This window comes from Nilaparvata lugens, chromosome 14, assembly GCF_014356525.2.
Source record: "Nilaparvata lugens isolate BPH chromosome 14, ASM1435652v1, whole genome shotgun sequence".
NCBI classification, from domain to species: Eukaryota; Metazoa; Arthropoda; class Insecta; order Hemiptera; family Delphacidae; genus Nilaparvata; species Nilaparvata lugens.
Window position 1 is genome coordinate 4,138,500 of NC_052517.1, and position 25,608 is coordinate 4,164,107.

The window sequence follows — 25,608 nt, forward strand, 5'->3', positions numbered from 1 at the left end:
TTTGGGTAATGAATGTGGGGAAATGAGGGAATTCGGGAATGGAGGTTGGGCAATAGGGAATTTGGGGTGATATAGGTGGACAATAAGGGAAATTGAGGAATGGAGGTTGGAAAATTAGGAAATTTGGGGTAATAAAGGTTGGGAAATAAGGGAAATTTGGGGCAATGAAGGTTGGTAAATAAGGGAAATTTGGGGAATGGAGGTAGGGCAATAAGGGAAATTTGGGGAATGGAGGTTGGGAAATTAGGAAATTGGCGGTAATGAAGGTTGGGAAATTAGGAAATTGGGGTAATGAAGGTTGGTAAATAGGGGAAATTTGGGGAATGGAGGTTGGGAAATAAGGGAAATTGGGAAAATGAAGGTAGGGAAATAGGGAAAATTGGGGTAATGAAGGTTGGGAAATAAGGGAAATTTAGGAAAATGGAGGTAGGATATCTGGTAAATCTAGCAAAATGAATGTGGGAGCAATAGGTAAATTTCGTGAAATGGGGGCATGAAAATAAAATTAATTTGTATTAAGGAAAAAGGTTAGTCATGGAGTTTTTCTGAGGGTGATACCAACATTAGATTTAGACTTGTTCCTGGCTAATATTGATAATGATAATTATGATGATGAGAGATTATATATATGTGGATCTAGATGACCTAAAGATTAGACCTATTGTTGGATTCAAGTTATAAAGTTAGTGGATATGATAGGACTATAGAGTTGCCGATTCTCTGCGCTACCACTGCCTTCTATAGTAGATACCTGTGATTCAATTTATCCCCATATATCTGATCTAATATCAATCTTTGATCCTTGTTAATAATTATCAATAATATATCTTATGAAATTTGACAGGTATGTTCCTTTTACAATTGCGTGTCGACGTATATATACAAGGTTTTTGGAAATTTTACATTTCAAGGATAATATAAAAGGAAGAAGGAGCCTCCTTCATACGCCAATATTAGAGTAAAAATCAGACTATAGAATTATTAATCATAAATCAGCTGACAAGTGATTACACAGATGTGTGGAGAAGCCAGTCTATTTCTTTATTTCCATAAGGTCAATAGTTTCAATCAGGTACTTGTGGATGAGACTACTGCGTGAGGTCTACTGTTCACAGAACTACTAGTATTTAATGTAGAAATTTTATAATTGATATTGAATATACTGAAAGTGCATTATATTTCTTCCTATTATCCTGAAAGCGATCTTGCAGAACTAGAAAAGTATAGAGCTATCTGCTTTGTCGAATGACAGACAAGGATAGCAACACCAATGTTGATCAAATACTGCCATTATAACGTGGACCACACTATAGCAATTAGTGCTCGACAATATGATACAGTATCAACACAATCTGATACAGTATCATCTCAACTTGATACACAACACCATAATTTGATACAGAACAGGATAGAACTATCTGCAAGGATAGCAACACCAATGTTGATCAAATACTGCCATTATAACGTGGACCTCACTATAGCAATTAGTGTTCGACAATATGATACAGTATCATCTCAACTTGATACACAACACCATAATTTGATACAGAGCAGGGTAGAGCTATCTGCTTTGTGGAATGATAGACAAGGATAGCAACACCAATGTTGATCAAATACTGCCATTATAACGTGGTCCTCACTATAGCATTTAGTGTTCGACAATATGATACAGTATCATCTCAAATTGATATACAACACTATAATTTGATACAGAACAGGATAGAGCTATCTGCTTTGTGGAATGACAGACAAGGATAGCAACACCAATGTTGATCAAATACTGCCATTATAACGTGGTCCTCACTATAGCAATTAGTGCTCGACAATATGATACAGTACCTACACAATATGATACAGTATCATCTCAACTTGATACACAACATCTTACTTTGATACACAACAGGATAGAACTATCTGCAAGGATAGCAATACCAATGTTAATCAAATACTGCCATTATAACGTGGACCTCACTATAGCATTTAGTGTTCGAGAATATGATACAGTATCATCTCAACTTGATACACAACACCATAATTTGATACAGAACAGGATAGAGTTATCTGCTTTGTTGAACGACAGACAAGGATAGCAACACCAATGTTGATCAATTACTACCATTATAACGTGTACCTCAGAATTATATATTTTATTTTGGGCCCATTCCCCTTTAAAATGCACAGCCCACTCTAATAAATTATCCTGCGCTCTAAAATAGATCCTGTATTCCTTCTTACCACCTCCTGATCCTTCCCTTTAATCCTTTATGGACCGGACCGAAGTTGGAAAGTCAGAAGGATCAGAAATATACTGCCTTTGTCTGTTGCTATCCTTGTCTATTTATATCCATCTATTCTGTTTTATTTATGAAATTTCACTGCAGTGTAGTGTCAGTATTCTCTGTGTATAACACCAATGCCTCCCATGCAAACAATGCTGACAAATTTCAAGTGATCTCACTGTAGATTGTCAGGCCAGCTAATTTAATTGTGCGTGTCGTATGTCTTAAATCTTTTTCAGCCTATTTGTAATTTTGTTGACTTTCTGTTTCTATAGTTTTCTTTCATTTTTGTCTCCTCTTCTTTCTCCTTTCTTATTGTCTGTTCTAATTTCTCCTACATTTTTCTCTATTATTTTCCACTTTTTTTCTTTTTGAACGTTTATCTCCTCTTCCATTTGACTGCTCTCTCTCCTTCTACTCCTCCTCCTCCTCCTCATCCTTCTCCTTCCCCACATTCTCCTGCTCCTCCTCCTCCTCTCTTCTCCTACACTTTCTCCTCTGTCTTTTCATTTTCCTTCATCATCAGTTTTTCTTAATCTTCATCCTCATTCCATTTACTGCCTCTCTCCTTTTCTTCTTCTTCTTCTTCTTCTTCTCCTCCTCCTTCTCCTCCTCCTCCTCCTTCTCCTCCTCCTTCTCCTCTTCTTCTTTTTCCTCCTCTTCCTATGCCTTATCACTTCTCTTCTTAATCATTATCATCATCATCTTCATCATCATCTTTATCTCCATCATCTTTATCTTCATCATCTTCATCTTCATCATCTTTATCTTCATCCTCATGCCATCTACCACCTTGCAATTTTTCCTCTTCTTAATCAATTCTTACGATGACGTGTTTTTATTCTACCTCAATCAAGCTTTAATTTCGTATTTTCTTTTTTTTTTCAGGTGAGTAATCAGTCATCAGTAATTATTCTATTCTTATGAACCACAATTGGTGAGTCTATTTTATACATTTCAATTTAAAATTCTCAAAAGTAATTCCAAATAATTCAACTTAAGTTGGATTCAATCTCTTAGGCTAGGCGCACACCTGTTAGTCAAGAAAAGACAAGACACGTTTAGTCACAATACTCCACATAGTTGCTTATAAAGCAACACACGCCGATTAGTCATTGCGATTAGACATATCTTCATAATTGTGACTAAACGTGTCTTGTCTTTTCTTGACTAACAGGTGTGCGCCTAGCCTGAGTATTAATATTCTTCTCATTTAACTTTACCGGGAAATATGAATTATGAGAACATAAAAAAAAATAAGGATATACAGAGAAAAAACGAAAAAATCGCTTGAAATTGTCACTCAAGACTTATAAAAATGTGATAAATTACTAGAAATATTTTAGATTTATCTTACCTCTCTCTGTAGTTTCCGTTCCTCATAGGATTTCGCGCAGGATTGTGCGTGGGTAATGAGACATCTGTTGATAGATAGAAAGATAAATGACTTTTATTTACACTTTAAAATCCTATTTTATTAAGCGAGCAATTTCTGTTATCTGTTTATATTTTTTTATCTGGTTATTTATGTTCAACGGATCTCGAAAACGGCTCTAACGATTTCCAAGAAATTTGGAACATAGTAGGTTTATGATATAAAAATTCGATTGCACTAGGTCTCATTCTTGGGAAAACTCGCTGAACGACATTGAAAGGATAATTCATTCTTGGCTGAAACAGCTGAGACTTCCGTCGTCTGTGGATAGTAAAAAGTGAGCGAGTGATTCTGTGGAAAATCAAAATATCGCATCCCCGAAATTCATATAAGATGACGTATAGCCAGCTGTGAAATATCAACACGATCATTTTAGAGAATTGTGTTCTGTTTATCTATAAATAAAAATAACGAGCGAAGCTCGGTGCCCCGATATTAAAAGTGGCATAAGTAGATATCCCATGGTATAGGGCGTTTATGTCGCAACTTCTACTGTTATCCCAAGCCGATAGTCCACGTAGTTCTTTCCTATGCAGCTGTGTGAAGCTGGTAGTCTCTCAAATTGTGCCGTTCATACACTATTTTTAACAATACAGTAAAAATTGACAATAATCGACAGTTATCGGCTTGAGATAACAGTAAAAGTTGCGACATAAATTCCCTATACCATGGGATATCTACTTACGCTATTGTTTCTCTATGGTAATAATTATGATATGGTGATATGAAAAATTTCTCAAATTATTGTTTTCAAATTAGTTTGAAGTGTTATATCGAACTAATAACAGAAATATCTTGGGTACATGGTGGTAAGTGAATATATAATATCGAATAAATATCCAACATTGATATTTATTTTTCCTACAGTTACGTTGGAAAGTGGCCATTGCTGCACTGATTACAGAACGCAAAGAATCACTTTTCCGCTCTAGTGCGGGAAAAATTTTTCTGCACTCCAGATTTGCAACATGGCAACGCAAAATACTTAGTAGGTTATATGGAGCAACAGTGCAGCAAAATCAAAAATGAAGTTGGTAACAGTGACTGCTGTGGCTGCTATAGTGAGCAGAGGTGCAACCAAGCACAACGCGCTATTATTATTCATTATATATTATAACCAAGGACAACGAGGACTTTAGGATTTTAGGATTAAGGTTTTTATCAATAATAAAATTACACAGAAAAACATTTGATGGATTTCAGGCAATTTTACCCATAATTACGCACTTTTCATATTCAATGGTAACTGTAGGAAAAACTTAATGTGAAATACGTGCGCAAAGTTCCTCTGCTGCACTCAAGAAACCATTCCGCCCTCGCCTACGGCTCGGGCGTAAACGTTTCTTTCGGTGCAGCAAACTGTCACTTTGCGCACTAGTTGCACAAATAACTATTATGTATCTACCTATCCATTTTGTGTTCATAGGGCATGAGGATGATTGAGCATATATTTACTTGAATATGGATTTCATCAACAAAAAATTGATAATTATTATTATTAAACGATAATCCAAACTAAATGCTGTAAATCACCCCGAAGACTTCTACTACTGCAAATATTGACAACAGGGTAAACAGCTAGATGGAAATTCGTTGAGCGCTACTATTCAAAAATTATTTGTCAGCCCGGGAATCGAACCCAAGACCTCCAAATTAAATGCTGTAAATCACCACCAAGACTTCTGCTACTGCAAATATTGACAACAGGGTAAACAGCTAGATGGAAATTCGATGAGCGCTACTATTCAAAAATTATATGTCAGCCCGTGAATCGAACCCAGTACCTCCTAAATGCCGGTCAGGAATGTTTACCCTTACACCAAACTGACAATCTCTGGATAGCAGCGCTCATTTAATACGAAGCCAATTTCCTTCTGTGAACTAAAAATTGATCTGGAAACGATGCGGAGCTAGAAAAGGATAGCGTCATCTGCTTTGTGGAATGATTGACAAGGATAGTAATACTAATGTTAATCAAATACTCTCTCTCTCTAACGTGAACCTTACTTTTGCTATAATGTCTTTCAAAATTTGCTCGTTATGAGAGTATTGAAGAGCGTAAATTATATTTTGAAAAGTGAAAGTGACATAACCAACATTTTGATTTAAACAGTATATAGTATAAATTGGAAATGGGACAGTTTTGGGCATGAGCCTGTTGTGCCGCCTTTCCTCATGTCAAGTATTTTTACACAATGTGATAAATAAAATAAATACAGTCGAACCTCTGTATAACGAAGTCGATTATCCCGAGAAAAAAATCGCTGCAGAGAGGTATTCGTTATTGAGAGGTTCTGTCAAGAAAACTGCCACGATCCTATGGATCTCATAATATCGTATCACGGCGGTAAGTAAATGAATATGGTACATAAAACATATCATTGTGAACGGTAGGGTACCTATTAGGCCAATATTGATATGGAAATTTGAAAATTCATGCTGTTTGAAAAAACATGTTTTTTAAAAATATTTATAGAATGTAATAAGTAAGTAAACTCACCAATCTATTTCCAGAAAACTATATTTGTACTATTAGTAGAGTTTAATCAAAATACATACTCTGTAGCAATATGTTTCAGCTTTTTACACTAATATTAGATGGAACGCAAAATACGGTTATCTTGTCAATAACTTCACTATAATACTATAACTCAACTTTCCTATTTTTTAATGTTTTATATTAGGAAAAGTGAGTAATTTTCGGTTGAATTTTGTATTTGAATAAAACATGATGTTCGATAAACGACTCACATGTCTGGTACACTATTTTTCAGTTTTAATCCTTGCCTGATAATATTTTGAAAGCCTCTATAAGTTCTTGATCTGACGGATTCTTCTCCTCAGGTTTGTCACAGCCTTCATCATCATCATAGTTAGTTCAAAGAATTGTGAATGTGTGACAAAAGCAAGAATGGGAAAGCCCAGTCTTTCACCTGCCTGGTCTACAAAAATGACAAGTTCTTGGAATTCAATTCCCGACATGTGTTTCACCCTCTATTGACTGTCTACCATCCTATCTTCTTCCTACCTGAATTGCCATTATTTTTAGTCTATTGACCTTTCTGCTGAAACTAAACAATTCCTTGAAAATAACCGTCTACTTCCTATACACACTCCATTTTGTATGTTGAAGTCAAGAAAAAACTTTGTTGTTGAGAGGTCCGAAATTCGTTAAATAGAGGTAAATAAGCAACCAAAACACTAACATGTCATGGGATCAGGTAAAAATTCGTTGTGTAGAGGATTTCGTTAAGTGGATGTTCGTTATAGAGAGGTTCGACTTTATTCAAATTCAAGGTCCGAAATTCGTTAAATAGAGGTAAATAAGCAACCAAAACACTAAAATGTCATGGGATCAGGTAAAAATTCGTTGTGTAGAGGATTTCGTTAAGTGGAGGTTCGTTATAGAGAGGTTCGACTTTATTCAAATTCAAGGTCCGAAATTCGTTAAATAGAGGTAAATAAGCAACCAAAACACTAAAATGTCATGGGATCAGGTAAAAATTCGTTGTGTAGAGGATTTCGTTAAGTGGAGGTTCGTTATAGAGAGGTTCGACTTTATTCCAATTCACTATGGAAAATTACATTACCTACATTAGTATAAACACTGTAATTTAATTGCATAGTATGCTATTGTTATATGCATTAATTCCAGTGTCTTTTGGCTTGAAATGGTAATGATATAATACGTTAGTTTTCTAGTGTTCAAATTATGTAGACTCGTGAAATGTCAGAGATTACGTCAATGTTTTGGTATTTAGGAGTTTATGTACCGTATATGCTATACTGTAGGCTATTCTGTTGTATATTCCTATGCTTTTCATCTCAACGAAAGCATATTTTTCTTTTTTCTTCTTCTTCATTTTTTTTACACCTGCTTCTCCATCATCCTTGTCTTTTCCATCCATTTCCATCATCTCCTTAGAATTGTTTTTCTCCTTCTTCTTCTTCTCTTCTTCTTCTCTTCTTCTTCTTCTCCTTCTTCTTCTTCTTCTTCTACATTTTGTTCTTTGTCATGTTGTTCTACTCCTATTTCTTCTTCTTCTTCTTCAACTTCTTATTCTTTTTCTCGTTCACCAATCCGAGTTTGTTCACCTTTTCATCCTCCATACTTATTCTTTTTATCCATTTTCTACGGTCACTTTATTTCACACACCACGGTTCCATTTTATTTCGCGTCTTTTCTCATGATGTTTGCTACATTATAGAATTATAGTACAGTAATGTTCTTGTCCTTGTTTATTCTTAGTGAATAAACCATTTGAACTAGAATTAGAGAGAGAATCACTTTACACTGTCGGCATAACTTACTAGTAGTTCTGTGAACAGTAGACCTCACGCAGTGTTCTCATCCACAAGTACCTGATTAAAACTATAGACCTTATGGAAATAAAGCAATCGACTGGCTTCTCCACACATCATTCTGTGTAATCACTTGTCAGCTGATTTATTATGAATAATTCTATAGTCTGATTTTTACCCTAATATTGGCGTATGAAGGAGGCTCCTCTTTCCTTTTATATTATCCTTAAAATGTAAAATTTCCAAAAACCTTGTATATACGTCGACGCGCAATTAAAAAAGGAACATACCTGTCAAATTTCATGAAAATCTATTTCCGCGTTTCGCCGTAAATGCGCAACATATAAACATTAAGAGAAATGCCAAACCATCGACTTGAATCTTGGACCTCACTCCGCTCGGTCAATAAAATAGCATCAATGCTGCTTCCCATTCAACCAATATACTCACATTTTGGAGTGAACCTAACCATGGGGAAGTAGACCTATCTATCCACCTGTCCACACACATCTGTCCACCCTTGAAGGATGGAAGAATTTTTTGATAGGTTTTTTTCAGATGTAATTAATGTTAAGAGTCACGATTAGGCTGGTCGGTCCTTCTTTCGACCTTCAAAAAAGGGCTTTAGAGCTTCAGGGCTTGAAAGGTTCTTTCTTCCTTCGTCTTATTCTTCGTTCTTCTACTTTCTGTTCTTCTTCTCCTTCTTCTTTTTCTCCTGTCTTCTTCCTTTTCTTCTTCTTCGTCTTCTCCGGCTTTAGGGCCTGGGAGGGACTCCTCTTCCTCCTCTTTTTCTTCTTCTTCATCTTCTTCTTCTTCTTCTTCTTCATCACCTTCTGCTTCTTTATCTTCTACTTCTTCTTCTTCTTCTTCTTCTTCTCTTCTTCTCTTCTTCTTCTTCTTCTTCTTCTTCTTCTTCTCTTCTTCTTCTTCTTCTTTTCCTTCTTCTTCTTTTTCTTCTTCTTCTTCTTCTTCTTCTACTTCTTCTTCTTCTCTTCTTCTTCTCTTCTTCTTCTCTTCTCTTCTTTTTCTTCTTCTTCTTTCTTCTTCTTCTACTTTTCTTCTTCTTCTTCTTTCTTCTTCTTCTCTCTCATCTTCTTCTCTCCTCCTCCTCCTTGTCCTCCTCCTCCTCCTCCTCCATCACCTTCTTCTTCTTCTTTTCTGCTTCTACACATCATCATGATCATCCACTATTTCATTTTCTCTTTATTCAATACCTACTTCTTTTGATCATCCTATTTTTTCCGCCCTCTTTTTCTTCTCCTTCTTTCCTTCCTGTAACTACATGATATTTTCTCCTTAATCGGTATCATATTAGATAATTTTTTTTCTCTTTTAATTATGTCAGCCATAGTACAGATATGAGTAGCCTATGATTTTATGAACAAGATGAGTTGAAGAGTAGAAGAAGCTGGAGGAGGTGGAGGAGGATAAAGTTGAGGTGGAGGAGGATAAAGTTGAGGTGGAAGAGGAGGATTATGATGATGATAAGGAGGTAGAGGAGGAGGAGGCGGGGAAGGAGAAGTCGTATTAATGATCTTCTAAATTATAATGGACTATCATCTATATGGTAGATGCAGTACTAGAATAAAAAGTATTTCTATTGCGGCCTTACTACTCTTGATGTATGAAGAAGTTTTGAAGTATAATAAGATGAAGAAAAAGAGATAGAAGTAGTAGGACAAAAGAAGAATAAAAGAGATAGAAGTAGCAGAGAGAAAAGAAGGTAAAGATGACGAAGAAGAAGAAGAAGAAGAAGAAGAAGAAGAAGAAGAAGAAGAAGTGGAAGAAGAAGAAGAAGAAGAAGTGGAAGAAAAAGAAGATTGAGGTGATGGAGGAGGAGGACAAGGAGGAGGAGGAGGAGGTAGGAGAAGGAGGAGAAGGAGAAGAAGCCAGTTGAGGAAGAAGTAGGATGTGATGGAGGAGGTGGACAAGGAGAAGGAGAAGAAGAAGAAGAAGAAGAAGAAGAAGAAGAAGAAGAAGAAAAAAGAAAACAGTAGCTTACAAAGAAGCAAACTTGTGTAATTGATAACAGGCTGTCTTGCTTGGAATTGTTTGCGAATAGCTTAAATAGTTGGCAGTCTCTTCACTAGATGGCACTTCACTTTAAACTGGCAGGATACCTCATAAAAAACAGAATTGCTTTCCCGTTCAATCAATACTGACACTAGAAAATGAGTCTCAATGTAACTGAATTCTATTATATTTGTCAGTATTCATTATGATTGACATCAGCGCCTCCCTCATTCAACGTATGCTGCCAGTGAGTAGTAATACACACTCACTAAATAGAGTTGGAGCAACTGTTATCTTGTGAAAAAGATAACCGATGAACGGTTTTTGAGATTGATTTTTAAATGTCAGTGTTGTTTGGATGGTGGGCATTCATGTTGTTTGACTAGGATTTCTGAAAGTTGGCGCAACGCAAGTTTGTGAATTTCGTTGCAAGTTGGATCATTCCGTTGCTAATTGGTTCATTCCGTTGCGAACTAGTACTGTTCTGTTGCAAGTTGGTTCATTCCGTTGCTAATTGGTTCATTCCGTTGCAAACTAGTACTGTTCTGTTGCAAGTTGGTTCATTCCGTTGCAAGTTGGTTCATTCCGTTGCTAATTGGTTCATTCCGTTGCAAACTGGTGCATCGCAAGTTTGTGTATTTCGTTGCAAACTATAGTGTGGTCCACGTTACAATGGCAGTGGATAAAGATAGAAGAATAGCGATGCCAATTCTCTGCATCAATTAATTATATTTCTACACCGTCAAAAACATAATTGTCATCGACCTAGAAAAGGATAGTACCACCGGCTTTGTTGAATGATAGACAAGGATAGCAAAACTGAAGTTGATCAAATACTGTCATTATAACGTGGACTGCACTATAGTACTGTTCCGTTGCAATTTGGTTCATTCCGTTGCAAGCTTGTTCATTCCATTGGTAATTGGTTCATTCCGTTGCAAACTTTATTGTTCCGTTGGAAGTTTGTTCATTCCGTTGTAAGCTTGTTCATTCGGTTGCAAATTGGTGCAACGCAAGTTTGTGTATTCCGTTGAAAACAAGTACTGTTCTGTTGCAAGTTGATCCATTCTGTTGCAAGCTGGTGTATTCCGTTGCAAGCAGGTTCATTCTGTTGCAAGCTTGTTCATTACATTGCAAATTGGTGCAACGCAAGTTGGTTCATTCCGTTGCAAGTTGGTTCATTCCGTTGCAAACATATATTGTTTCTTGCAAGTTGGTTCATTCCGTTGCAAACTTGTATTGTTCCGTTGCAAGCTGTTCATTCCGTAGCTAATTGGCTCATTCCGTTGCAAACTGGTGCAACGCAAGTTTGTATATTCCGTTGCAAGTTGGTTCATTCCGTTGCAAATTGATTCATTCCGTTGCAAGCTTGTTCATTCCGTTGCTAATTGGTGTATTCCGTTGCAAACTAGTACTGTTCCGTTGCAAGTTGGTGCAACGCAAGAAGATGTTTTGTTGCCAAAAAATCGTTGCAAATTGGATTTCATTTCTTCTATAGTGAGGTTCACAATATAATGGCAGTGGAGAAAGATAGGAGAACGAGTTTCTGATTCTCTGCCTTGTCACTGCCTTCTATAGAGGATAGCTGATACTGGTATATCTGATGTAGGGTAATATTAACTGTTCATTCTTGTTTTAAAATTATCAATTATATTTCATTTGCCAAGAAGATATATTTTTCAATGATAACCTGATAAACTCTCATAATAGTGATTGAATATTCTGTAAATAAATTATATTTCTACATAGTTTGATCTGGCAATTTTGCAGAGGTAGAATAGGATAGCGCTATCTGCTTTGTGGAATGATAAACAAGGATAGCAACACCAATGCTAATCAAATACTGCCATTATAACGTGGACCTCACTATAAAATGCAATAATGGCATGTAATCTATTGTATGGATGAAGAAATGTAGAATAAATACTTTGAAATCAGTCTTTACAGTGGAATTTTACCAGTATTTGAGTTCATTGACACTAAAAATTTGCTGAGTAAATAACACACTGAAATAAAAATTTGCATGTCAGTGCGAAATGAAGAATATTGTTCAATTAAGGTTAAATCTTCAATTTTTCAATAATTTAGTTGATTATTCAGTTTCTTGTAAGCTAGCAATAAAATATGAAAATCGTAGTTCTTGTTCTATAGTGAGGTCAACTTTATAATGGCAGTATTTGATCAACATTGGTGCTACTATCCTTGTCTATCATTCGACAAAGCAGATAGCTCTATCCTGTTCTGTATCAAATTATAGTGTTGTATATCAAGTTGAGATGATACTGTATCATAATGTCGAACACTAATTGCTATATAGTGAGGTCCACGTTATAATGGCAGTATTTGATTAACATTGGTGTTGCTATCCTTGTCTATTATTCCACAAAGCAGATAGCTCTATCCTGTTCTGTATCAAATTATAGTGTTGTATATCAAGTTGAGATGATACTGTATCATAATGTCGAACACTAATTGCTATATAGTGAGGTCCACGTTATAATAGCAGTATTTGATTAACATTGGTGTTGCTATCCTTGTCTGTCGTTCGACAAAACAGATTGCTCTATCCTGTTCTGTATCAAATTATGGTGTTGTGTATCAAGTTGAGATGATACTGTATCATATTGTCGAACACTAATTGCAATATAGTGAGGTCCACGTTATCTGGCAGAGGATGGCCAGATCTGCAACGTTGTCAAATCTTGTATTGACAATTTAGAAATATAATTAATTAACAAAATCTTTAATACCTTTTATAAATAATTAATTCAATAATTAGACGATTAATTTTCTTGACAAGTAAAATATAATTGATTATTTTTAACAAGAATGAACAGTTGATATTACATCTGATATACCGGTATCAGCTATCCTCTTTAGAAGGTAGAGGCAAGGCAGAGAATCGGCAAAGTTGTTCTCCTATCTTTCGCTCCGTATCATATGTGCAACCGTATCATATGTGCAACGCTCCGTATCATATTTGCAACGTTCCTTATCATATTTGCAACGCTCCTTATCATATGTGCAACGCTCCGTATCATATTGCATTTCATCTTTCTGTATCATTAATTGACCGAGCGAAGTGAGGTCTAAGATTCAAGTCGACGGTTTGGCATTTCTCTTAATGTTTAAATGATTAAATGTTTATACGTTGCGCATTTATGGCGAAACGCGGTAATAGATTTTCATGAAATTAGACAGGTATGTTCCTTTTTTAATTGCGCGTCGACGTATATACAAGGTTTTTGGAAATTTTGCATTTCAAGGATAATATAAAAGGAAAAAGGAGCCTCCTTCATACGCCAATATTAGAGTAAAAATCAGACTATAGAATTATTCATCATAAATCAGCTGACAAGTGATTACACAGATGTGTGGAGAAGCCAGTCTATTGCTGTATTTCCATAAGGTCTATAGTTTCAATCAGGTACTTGTGGATGAGATACTGCGTGAGGTCTACTGTTCACAGTACTACTACAGTGCGGTCCACGTTATTACGACAGTATTTGATCAACTTTGGTTTTGCTATCCTAGTTTATCATTCGACAAAGCTGGTGGTACTATCCTTTTCTAGGTCCACAACGATGCCAATTATGTTTTTGACAGTGTAGAAATATAAATTAATTAATGTAGAGAATCGGTATTGCTATTCTTCTATCTTTATCCACTGCCATTATAACGTGGACCGCACTATAGTATTTACAACGCTCCGTATCACATTTGCAACGCTCCGTATCAAATTAAGCAACAGATCGTTCCTGTATTTAAGAGGTTGACGCCCGCTTATTCACTCCAAGTTTGACATCATAGGTATTTTATAAAAAGTCAGTTCCATCACATACCATGTGAATCGAAGTCAGATTCCCCAATATTTTTCGTCGTTTTTCCGAGTTTTCCCGGATTTTCGGTGCAATTTTCACGCGAGTGTTTTGAGTTTACTTGTAATGTATAGGAGCCTTCACATACGGTGCATAAAAAAGTTTTCAAGTGATCAAAAAGTTTGAAAAAGTTGAAGTGAAGTGATAAAGGTGGTTTTAAAAGTGGTTTCCTTGTTAGATTTTTTTGAAATTTGTTTAAATATTTTTGGGTTGGTGTAAGGTTTAGTAGTGCGTTCAATTTTGTGGTTTTTGGTTTGATTTTTTAATAGTTATAACAAGGAATTTCATCATATTTTTCCCAACATAGGTTTTATTAAATTAATATCAATTAATTTGAGTCACAAATTTGAAGTAGTTACATTATTTAACTAAACAACTTTTTTATTTTGTGCTTGTCTAAATTTTATAATAAAAAATAAATGAACATGACACCATTCAATGCAATATCCTCATAGAACATAAAATAAATTGAAATTTCTCTAGAACTCCAACTGAAATTTCCTGTTGGATATAATTCTTGTCTTCGTTGAGGATGATGTCCACATGAGCCCCAGGCTTGTGCTTGGTACATGAAATAAACATGAAACTATTCAATGAAACATTCCTATTCAAAATAGCATCGATTCAATTTTTTCTAGAACTCCAACTGAAATTTCCTGTTGAATATAATGATTGTTTACGTTGAGGATGATACCCACATCAGCCCTAGGCTTGTGCGTGGGTAATAGGAGGATATAATCCTTGTTTTCGTTAAGAGTGATGTCCACATGATTCCTAGGCTTGTGCTTGGTACATAAAATAAACTTGAAACCATTCAATGCAACTTTCTTATTCAACATAGCATCTATTCAATTTTTTCTAGAACTCTAACTGAAATTTCCTGTTGGATATAATTCTTGTTTTCGTTGAGGATGATCCTCACATGAGCCCTAGGCTTGTGCGTGGGCAATAGGAGGGATGATGTTGAAAGATGAATGGGCCTTAAGTTTAGGCTAATCATTTTGAAGCTTGTATGTTAGTGGAACTGTTCTCAAATGAATACCCTTCCAACGGGGGTACCTAGGAAACGTCCATCTTTGGAAGCAATTTTTGAGAGAAATCTTGTTTGCTTTTTTGTTTTCTATAATATAATAAGGGAAAGAACTGGTTTATAGCCTACAGGTAGGGGATAGGAAATTCACGAATGACGCATCATCACGTCTCAACTACTCAACTCATTAACTTCACATTTTGCATATACATTCTCAGTTGACCGAGGATGGTTATAGGCCTATTTTAAATTCTCCAAGATTTCAGTAGGTCAAGTTTTTAATCAGACCCTTGCGGAGCACGGGTTACCTGCTAGTCTATAATATAGTAAAGGAAATAACTGGCTTCTACACGTGGGGGATAGGAAATTCACGAATGACGCATCATCACGTCTCAACTACTCAACTCATTAACTTAGAAGGTAGCCTAGTTTAAATAGATATGTTGTTGAGTACAAAGACTGTAATATATACAGGTATATAGGATGTGTTGTTAGGTTAACAATTAGAGTGGGAAATATAGGTATAGTTTGGTGTGGAATATTGTTGAAATTAGGTCGGCTGCTCTGTAGATTTCCACTGAATTTAGAGTGAGTAAGAGTGAGTGGGAGAGAGAGAGAGTGAATGAGAGAGTGAGTGATAATAGAGTGTGTGTTTGAGTTTACGCTTTCTAAGCTAACACCTGTCATGGAAAATATTGTTCATTCAATTTATTTTGCCTCTGATCAGTTTTTACTTTCCTTGCCCCATTACCATAGGTAAGGAAAGTATTGCTTTCCGAAAGAAATTAAGCTACCCCAATTTCTAAATTTCTAAACGTTTCAAGGTCCCCTGAGTCCAAAAAACTGGTTTTTGGGTATTGGTCTGTATGTGTGTGTGTGTGTGTATGAGTGTATGTGCGTCTGTGTACACGATATCTCATCTCCCAATTAACGGAATGACTTGAAATTTGGAACGTTAGGTCCTTAAAATATAAGGATCCTACATGAACAATTTCGATCAAATGCAATTCAAGATGGCGGCTAACATGGCGAAAATGTTGTCAAAAACAGGGTTTTTCGCGATTTTCTCGAAAACGGCTCCAACGATTTTTATCAAATTCATACCTAGAAAAGTCATTGATAAGCTTTATCAACTGCCACAAGTCCCATATCTGTAAAAATTTCAGGAGCACTGCACCATCTATGCAAAGATTGATTTTAGATTTTCAATTATTAGGCTTCAGATACAAATTAAACAAAAAATTTCAAGTGGAAAAGATTGAGCATGGAAATCCCTACAATTTATGTACAGTAACATTTTCACCTAAAATTGAAAATAAGCTCTAAATTCGAGAAAATAAGATTATTCAATTGCAAACTGTTGGCAACTGTTGATTCTATTAAATCATTCACTATGAAGAGATAGCAGACTTTGTGTGTCTGCAGCGTTATTGTCCTGACACCAGCTGGCTCAAATCTTAGAAAAGTAGACTTGAGATGCGCGTGAACACTAGCGTTAGATGATCAATTTTCATAACGGTAAGGAAAGTTGTGTGAGTGCATCACACCACATTTTTCATCATCATCTTTTTCTTCTTTTTCTTTTTCTTCTTCTTCTTTTTCTTCTTCTTCTTCTTCTTCTTCTTCTCCATCTTCTTCTTTTTCTCCATCTTCTTCTTTTCCTTCTCCATCTTCCGTTTCCCGGTCGTGTGTTGATGGGAAGGATATTATTTTATATCCTTTTCGGAAAGTCGTTAATTTTTTTTTTTTGTTGAAACACCACCGATTTACAATAAAGAACAATTAATACTAAATCCAGATACACCGGTATCAGCTATCCGCTATAGGAGGCAGTGGCAAGGCAGTGAATCGGCAACGCTGATCGCCCATCTTTCTCCACTGCCGTTATAACGTGGACCTCACTATAGAGTGCATATAGGCTAACTGTACATAACCTTGCATAAGACATAATAGCCTCGATATGTTGAATGAGTTGGGACCATGCAAAGTAGTAGATATTATATATATTTGAATGTATAATATAATAGAGAATACAGTGAGTATAAACACAGTGACTCAAAGTGAATATAGTTAGGTGTACTGTACATTCTTTGGCCTTGGAAGGCCGGTGTCTCTTAGACTATTTAAGGCTATGACCTATCACACCTGCTATTTTCTTCTTCTTCTTCTCCTTCTCCTTCTTCCTTATTGCATTACCTTCTTCACCGGGCCATATCTTTATCTTCTACTTCTTCTTCTTCTCTCTAAGGGCCGTTTGCACAGTGTAAGTTTAAGCTAAATCTTAAACCAAATCTGGATTTTTTTGGTTTAAACTAAAATTCCGTTTGCACAGTATCAGTTTAAACTGTGTATTGAGTTTAAACTCTGGGAAAGTTTAAACCTCCAAAGCAGTAGGTTTAAACCAAATAATTTGGATTAACTTGACATCTGTAAAGATTTGATGGGGAAACAGCTGATAGTAAATTATTTTTCGACGGTTGTTTTTAATGCTTCTGTAGACGATAATATTATTATTAATTTAGGTTATAGTGAATCATTATTTGAATTTCAAAATAATTGTAATGGAGGAATTGATAGAAGTTTTTAATGCGATTGATAAAGATGACTGCGAAGAAATTTTGAAACTGAGAAAAATTGGGCAAAAAACAAATAATATAAATTTCTGGGATAGAGAATTTTTTTAACGGTTTTGCTTGAGTATTAATATAATAGACTATTAATATATATAATACCAATTTAGTATTTTGATTAAATAAACCACTTGATAGAAATTGAGACAATTTTTAACAAATTGTCTAATTAGAAATTGAGACAATTTTTAACAAATTGTCTAATTAGAAATTGAGACAATTTTTAACAAATTGTCTAATTAGAAATTGAGACAATTAAGACTACGAAATTGACTAAGAAATTGAGACTACGGTCTTCGATTAGAAAACATGTTTTTAATAACACATAACTGAGATATATTGCTTTTGAGAGATTTCTAATAAACGAGGAAGACCGTAGTAGATTTAAGCGTAACAAAATCGCTTTTTTAAAAACATTCAAAAATATATTTTTTGTTGCCTGCTAAATAAGTTTGTATCTAATAGTAATATAGCATTTCATCACTTTTTGAAGAATTTCTTGATCGCTTTCCACTTTTATTACCGTACAGCTTACTGCTCTGTGGATTTGGTACAAGGAAATAGTAGCTACATAACCTCAATTAACTGATGGTATGAAAACAAATAACAAATTTCCTGTAAAAATAAGCCTTCCTGATATTATAAACGATGACATTCTTTTACCAACTTAACGCTAAACTAGTTTATCTTAAACTGCATTAGTAAATGCACTGAGAAAACCGATTCAAGTTTAAACTTTCAGATTAACTTTAACTCGATTAACTTAATCGAGTTTAGCAATCTATACTGTGCAAACGGCCCTACGAGTTGCTATCTTTCCTTTGTTACTTTTTATATTTAGTTTTGAAGCATCTAAATTTGAAAATCTACTATGTGGAAATACTGGAGGACTGAAAATTTTGTGAATTGAAGAACTACAAGACTTAAGGCTGTGAAAAGCCTAAAAATATACTTTCTACTCGTGATATTTCTCAAAGTTTTCGATTTGTATATCATCAAGCTATCAAAATGAAAAAGTTTTCTCAGGAAAACATTTTTTTTCTGATTTTTAATTTTTGAGACATGAGCGCCTGAAGTTTGAATTTTTGGGACAGAACATTTCAAATTCGGTAAGAGATAAATCCATGAGATTTAGAGGATGGATTCTTCATGGTATTGTTGATCTCGTAAATCAAAAATTTTCTAAAAATATCAAGTTATTCAATTTACCAAAAATAACTCAACTAAAAGTTATTATCTATATTTTAAACTATCTTAAAAACTGATATTTTCAGAAAATCTTTGTTTTACTAGATCAACAATACCATAAAGAATCTATCCTCTAAATCTCATGGATTTGTCTCTTACCGAATTTGAAATGTTCTGTCCCAAAAAATTAGGCGCTCTTATCTCAAAAAGTAATGATCGAAAAAAAATGTTTTCCTGAGAAAACTTTTTTATTTTGAAAGCTTCATAGTATACAAATGAAAAAAAATTGAAAAATATCATGAGTAGAAAATTTATTTTTAGCCTTTGCACAGCCTAAATGGCTCTGAGGTGCAAGAAGTACAAGAAGTCTTTTCAATTCACAAAATTTTCAGTCCTCAAGTATTTTCACAAAGTGGATTTTCAAATTTAGATGCTTCAAAACTAAACATAAGAAAAGTAACATAGAAAAGTTAGGAACTCTTAGAAAGAAGAAGAAGAAGGCGAAGTGAAAGATAAAAATATGACCCGGTGATAAAGGTAATGGAAGGAGAAGAAGAAGAAGATGTGGAACAAGAAGAAGAGAACGATGTAGCAAAAATAGATGAAAGAAGGAAGACAATTTTCCAATGTTATAGGCTAGTGGAAACAGTTCGCAACGTGGAAATAAAAGTACAACAAGAAGAAGAAGAAGTAGAAGAAGAAAAAGGAAAAGAAGATGAAGAAGATGATGAGGCACAAGAAGAAGAGAAAGATGTAGCAGAAATAGATGATACAAGGAAGGCGATCATCCAATGTTACAGTAGAAACTGAACGAAACGTGGAGAAAGAAGAAGAAGGAAAAGAAGTAGAAGAAGAAGATGATGATGAGGCACAAGAAAAAGAGAAAGATGTAGCAGAAATAGATGATACAAGGAAGGCGATCATCCAATGTTACAGTAGAAACTGAACGAAACGTGGAGAAAGAAGAAGAAGGAAAAGAAGTAGAAGAAGAAGATGATGATGAGGCACAAGAAAAAGAGACAGATGTAGCAGAAATAGATGATACAAGGGAGATGGGAGATGATTATCCAATGTGACAGTGGAAACAGTTCGATACGTGGGAATAGAACTAGAAGAATAAGAAAAAGAAGTAGTAGTAGAAGTAGAAGATGATGATGAAGAAGAAGATGAAGAAGAAGAAGAAGAAGAAGAAGTAGAAGAAGAACCAGTAGCAGTAATAATGTGTGGCTTTGAAGCATACACAGCTTGCCAATTACAAAACCACTTTCCTTTTCTTATCAAAGTCCGGCAAAATAACGGTTGGTTATCTTCTGTGAAATTCAGTTTAAACAGTCAGTTATAAATGAATCCAGCCATGTAGCGGTTAACTGCAGGTGGTTTTTGGTTTTGATCCTGTTTAACGTGACATGTGAAGTTCAGATTCCTGAAAACTTGAGCCTAAAAACAGTTAAATACAGAACAGTCAACTGATAACAAGAATTTAAGTAAAGTAGTTGAAAAAAACTGGAAAACTGTTTAACGTAACATGTGAAGTTCAGATTCCTGAAAACTTGAGCCTAAAAACAGTTAAATACAGAACAGTCAACTGATAACAAGAATTTAAGTAAAGTAGTTGAAAAAAAACTGGAAAACTGTTTAACGTAACATGTGTAGTTCAGATTCCTGAAAAACTTGAGCCTACACTAAAATTAAGAACAGTTAACTGATAGCAAGAATTTAAGTATAGCATTAATAAAATTGAATTTATAGTACCCTTTTTCGCAATTAATAAAATAATAGATTAGATGGTCTATAACCATCGATAATCTATATGCAAAATTTCAAGTTAATGAGTTGAGTAGTTGAGACCTTAGACCAGTTATAGAATAGACACGGCCAATTGTATATTCATACTAAAAGTCGATGAAGCCAACATCTACCGCCAAATCCACCCATCTTGACGTCACAGCAGTGACGTATAGACATTGTTGTTGAAACTATGCATTGTTGTTAAACATAGCTTGTTTTCCATAGCAGATTATCATTTATTTATGTAATCATTATTTATGAAAAAGGTAATCCCCTGCGCAGCATATAATTGCACTGAAATTTTTAGGAAAAAAGTGAAATATCTTTTCATGCGTAAGTTGAAATTTATACACATGATAATATTGTAAGTTGTAACTGTAATATTATCCTTGGTTATGATGTAAGTGAACTCATTGCAGCATGACAATAAATTACAGATGGAATTGAATAGAGAATGCATTTATTCAAATGCTAATTAATATATAATTATTATAATTATAATTATATAATTATATTTGCAGCATTTATTTAGGATTTTCGTTCAATAATAATTATACAATAAATTAGTTTTGTAGGCTACCGTACCGTATTATTTTCAAAACACATTATAACTTTGAAGCCGATATCACATAACACATCATAAATTAACAGATATCGTTTTTGCCCGTAGCTAGAAATAACCCAAATACCATGAATCTGAAATAGACACAATCTGAAAGTTTTCAATACGATGCGTGACGTCACTATTGTGACGTCAAGGTGGGTGAATTTGGCAGTAGATGTTGGCTTCAGAGGCTAGACTTCCCAGCGTGTCTATTCTATAACTGGTCTAAGGTTGAGACGTGATGATGCGTCATTCGTGAATTTCCTATCCCCTACCTGTATAAGCCAGTTCTTTCCTTTATTATATTATAGATTACTGTTAATAATTATCATTAAATTATATTTTATTCGCAAAAAAAAATATTTTTTCATGGCTTTTTCAACTGCATGATCAGCTAAAAAATACTGCAACTGTATGTGGAAATTTACGCTGCAAATTAACTAATTTATCATTCAAATTTATTGCTCCCGTCAATAGGTCAATAAATTTTCAATTTTTTTCTTGTCAAGACTATAGTGAGGTCCACGTTATAATGGCAGTAGATGAAGATAGAAGAATAGCGATGCCGATTCTCTGCATTAATTAATTTTATTTCTACACTGTCAAAAAACATAATTGGCATCGTTGTGGATCTAGAAAAGGATAGTACCACCGGCTTTGTCGAATGATAGACAAGGATAGTAAAACCGAAGTTGATCAAGTACTGTCATTATAACGTGGACCTCACTATAGAATCATCGCTGATTATAAATTGTTTCCTAATAAATTTACTCATTGAGAACTTTGACCTTTTAATGAAGTGAATTATTAATGCAATATTTCTGCGAATCCCTATTTTTCCCATCAATTTTCACAGTTTTTTTACAATTCAATTTATGAATTGATTACATTGAGAAAACTAGTTGCTCTGACGTTTTATATCGACTACTATACTTTCAATTATTCTATTTTAGTACTAAACAATGATTTTATTGCCCATATATGGAACCGCTTTTGAATCAATTGACTTCTCTCCATAATATTCTACTGATTTTATTTTGTTCTGTACTTCTTACTCTTCTTTTTTTTCTCTCGTCTTCTTCTTCTTCTTGTCCTCCTCCTCCTCCAGCACCTCCTCCTTTTTCTTCTCCTCCTCCTGTCTTCTTCTTCTCCTTCTTATTCTTCTTTGTGCTCTTCTTCTTCAACTTCTCCTCCTCCTTCCTCTCCTTGTCCTCCTCCTCCATCACCTCCTACTTTTTCTTCTCCTCCTATCTTCTTCTTCTTCTTGTTCTTCTTCCTCTCATTTTCCTTGTCCTTCTCATCCTACTCTTTGTCCTCCTCCTCCTTCTCCTTGTCCTCATCCTCCATCACCTCTCTTCTTCTCCTCCTCCTCCTCCTGTGTTCTTCTCTTTCTTTTTTTTTGTGCTCGTCTTCTTCTTCTTTTTCTTCTTCTTCCCGTTCTCCTTGTCCTTCTCATCCTTCTCCTTATCCTCCTCCTTCTTGTCCTCATCCTCTATTACATTCTCCTTCTTCTCCACCTGTTTTCTTCTTTTTCTCCTGTCTTCTCCTTTTTATTCTTCTTTGTGCTCGTCTTCTACTTCTTCTTCTTCTCCTTCTCCTTTCCCTCCTCGTCCATCTTTGCCTTCGTCTTGTCATTCTTCTCCCCCTGCTGACCCATTCTATCCCCTCCACTGTCTACTTCTACTTCTTCTTCTTCTCCTTGTCCTCCTCCTCCATCACCTCCTTCTTCTTCCTCCTCCTGTCTTCTTCTTCTTCTTATTATTATTATCCTCCTCCTCCTCCTTCTCCCACTCCTCCTTCCTCTCCTTGTCCTCCTCCATCTCCTCCTTCTTCTTCATCCTCCTGTATTCTTCTTTTTCTTCTTCTTCTTCTTCTTCTTTTTCTCCTCCTCCTTCCTCTCCTTTTCCTCCAATATCACATCCTTCTTCCTCCTCCTGTCTTCTTTTTCTTCTTCTTCCTCCTCCTGTCTTCTTCTTCTCCTTGTCCTCCTCCTCCTTCTCCTTGTCCTCCTCCTCCTCCTTCTCCTTGTCCTCCTCCTCCTTCTCCTTGTCCTCATCCTCTATTACATTCTCCTTCTTCTCCACCATCTGGTTGCCTCTTCAAACCCCTCCACTGTCTTCTTCTTCTGCTCCTTCTCTTTCCCAATTTTCGCGCGTAGGTATTACAGACTGCCTTTTAAAACAAATGACATGACTGTTTTACTAGATTTGCAATGCCGGCTTGATTAACAGCAGCTAAATTCGAATTGACACTTGAATAGCTAAGTAATTGCAAACTAGATGAATTTTTAATGTGCGCTGTTACAGTAGATGTCTTTCTAGGCATCTGTCAGGTGTTATTGAGGAGGTGTATTATGACTATTTCTTCCTTTCTTATTTTAATTTCACTCCTCACCTACGTCTTGTATTTTGTTTTCGTTCATTTCCTCCTCTTCCTCTACTTCTCTCTGTTCATATTCTTCTCCACCTCATTCTCCTCCTTCTTGTGCTACTTCTCCATCTTTTCCTCCTCCTTTTCTTCCCCCTCTACTCCCTCTCTTTCTCTTCTTCTTTTCCTTCCTTCTTATCCTCCTCTCTTCTTCTCTCTTCCTCATAATCCTCTTTCTTGTGCTACTCCTTCATCATTCCCTTCTCCTTTTCTTCCCCCTCTACTTCCTCTTCCTCCTTATCTCCTCCTCTTCCACCTGTTTCTACTCTTCTTTTTCTTCCTACTTATCCTCCTCTCCTTCTCTTCCTTCCTCTTCTCCTTCTCATACTCCTCCTTCTCTTGCTACTTCTCCATCTTCGCCTCATCCTTTTCTCCCCCCTCTACTTCCTCTTCCTGCTTTTCTCCTCCTCCACCTCTTCCTACACTTTTTCTTCTTCCTACTTATCCTCCTCTCCTTCTCTCTCCTCCTCTTCTCCTCCTCATTCTCCTCCTTCTCTTGCTACTTCTCCATCTTTCTCTCCTCCTTTCTATTTATCCTCCTCTCCTTCTCTCTCTTCCTCTTCTTCTCCTCATAATCCTCCTTCTTGTGCTACTCCTCTATCTTTTCCTCCTCCTTTTCTTCCCCCTTTACTTCCTCTTCCTCCTCCTCCTCCTCTCCTCCTCCTCCTCCTCCTCCTCCTCCTCCTCCTCCTCCTTCTTCTTCTCATTGTCCTTCTTCTCCATCACCTCCTTTTTCTTCTTCTTCTTCCTCCTGATTCTTCTCATCCTCCTGCTTCTTGTGCTACTCCTCCACCTCCTCCTCCACCTCCTCCTCCTCCCTCCTCCTCCTCCTCCTCCTCCTCCTCCTCCTTCTTCTTCTCATTGTCCTTCTTCTCCATCACCTCCTTTTTCTTCTTCTTCTTCTTCCTCCTGATTCTTCTCATCCTCCTGCTTCTTGTGCTACTCCTCCACCTCCTCCTCCACCTCCTCCTCCTCCTCCTCCTCCTCCTCCTCCTCCTCCCTCTCTTCCTTCCCCATATTCTCTCCCCAATCTCGGTCTAATTTCTTCTTTGTGACTCTTTCATTCCACATTCTTATCTAATCCAATGCACTTATTCACTCTCAAGGTTGTAAGCTAAGTAGATAGGTGCCGCACCTATATGGGACAGCTCTTTATCACTTTTATGTTTCATATTTCAAGTGTCTCATTTCTCTCTAATGTCTCTCTCTCTCTCTCTCTCTCTCTTCCTCTCTCTTTCTCTCTCTTTCTCTCTCTCTCTCTACCTTCTTTTCGCTCTCTCTGTTTCTCTTTTGATCTGTCTATCTGTATCCATCTATTTCTCTCATTTCTCTCGATATCTATTCCCTCTCTTGCTCGAAATTCTTATCAGTTTTATGTTTTCTATTTTTCAATCTCTCTCCTCTCTTCTGCTCTCTCTGTCCTTTTGTCTCATTCCTCTCTCATATAGCTCTGTATCACCATTTCGTGTATTGTGGCAATTCTTGAAACCCCATATCATCCAAGGTCAATCTATTTGTTTATTGAAGCAACTATTGACTCATCAGTTGCTATATTGATAGAATTTCTGATGAATCTTCAAGGGAAACAAGAATTAAATCTTTTCTTACTTAGGGTTCTTTATTGGCAGTTCAAACGGTTATTTTTGTAATCTCTAGGAGCTCGTAATAGTATATTAAGTCACAAGGACGGGAAGGCCCGTTTTGCAGGCGAGAATGATGTTTCTAGTCGAGGCGTTAGCCGAGCACTGCAAAAGACATTCACGTCCAAGTAACTTACACTATTTTTTGTCATAATAATCTAGAAAAGAATAATTGAGAAACAGAAAACATTACCTGCTTGTGCTGACATTACTACATGCATTCTATAAACATAACCTAGTGTACAATTTTCGAATCAGGAATTTATTGATTGTAGTTGACAAAACATCCACCTGGCTTTTCACCAGTTTTGCTGTTCCAAATTCGGAACTAGGAAACATACTCGACTGTAAAGAAAACATATGATTTTATTACAGTATAGTATGCTGTAATGAG

General features: G+C 35.8%; 1 protein-coding gene across 6 annotated transcripts in view; it reads left to right on the plus strand.

Annotated features, from left to right (window-relative positions):
• LOC111052070 (leucine-rich repeat flightless-interacting protein 2) overlaps nucleotides 1-25,608 on the plus strand; it is an 88,129-nt gene that overhangs the window by 18,945 nt on the left and 43,576 nt on the right. For 2 of the 6 annotated variants that reach the window (XR_005572861.1, XM_039440549.1), the window contains exon 1: nucleotides 13,862-14,135. The exons of 3 other annotated variants lie outside the window; for them this stretch is intronic. The gene's annotated coding sequence lies outside the window, so the exon portion shown is untranslated. Of the gene's footprint in view, nucleotides 1-13,861; nucleotides 14,136-25,608 lie in introns of those variants that run through there. One more of the 6 variants, XM_039440550.1, reaches the window with a different exon arrangement.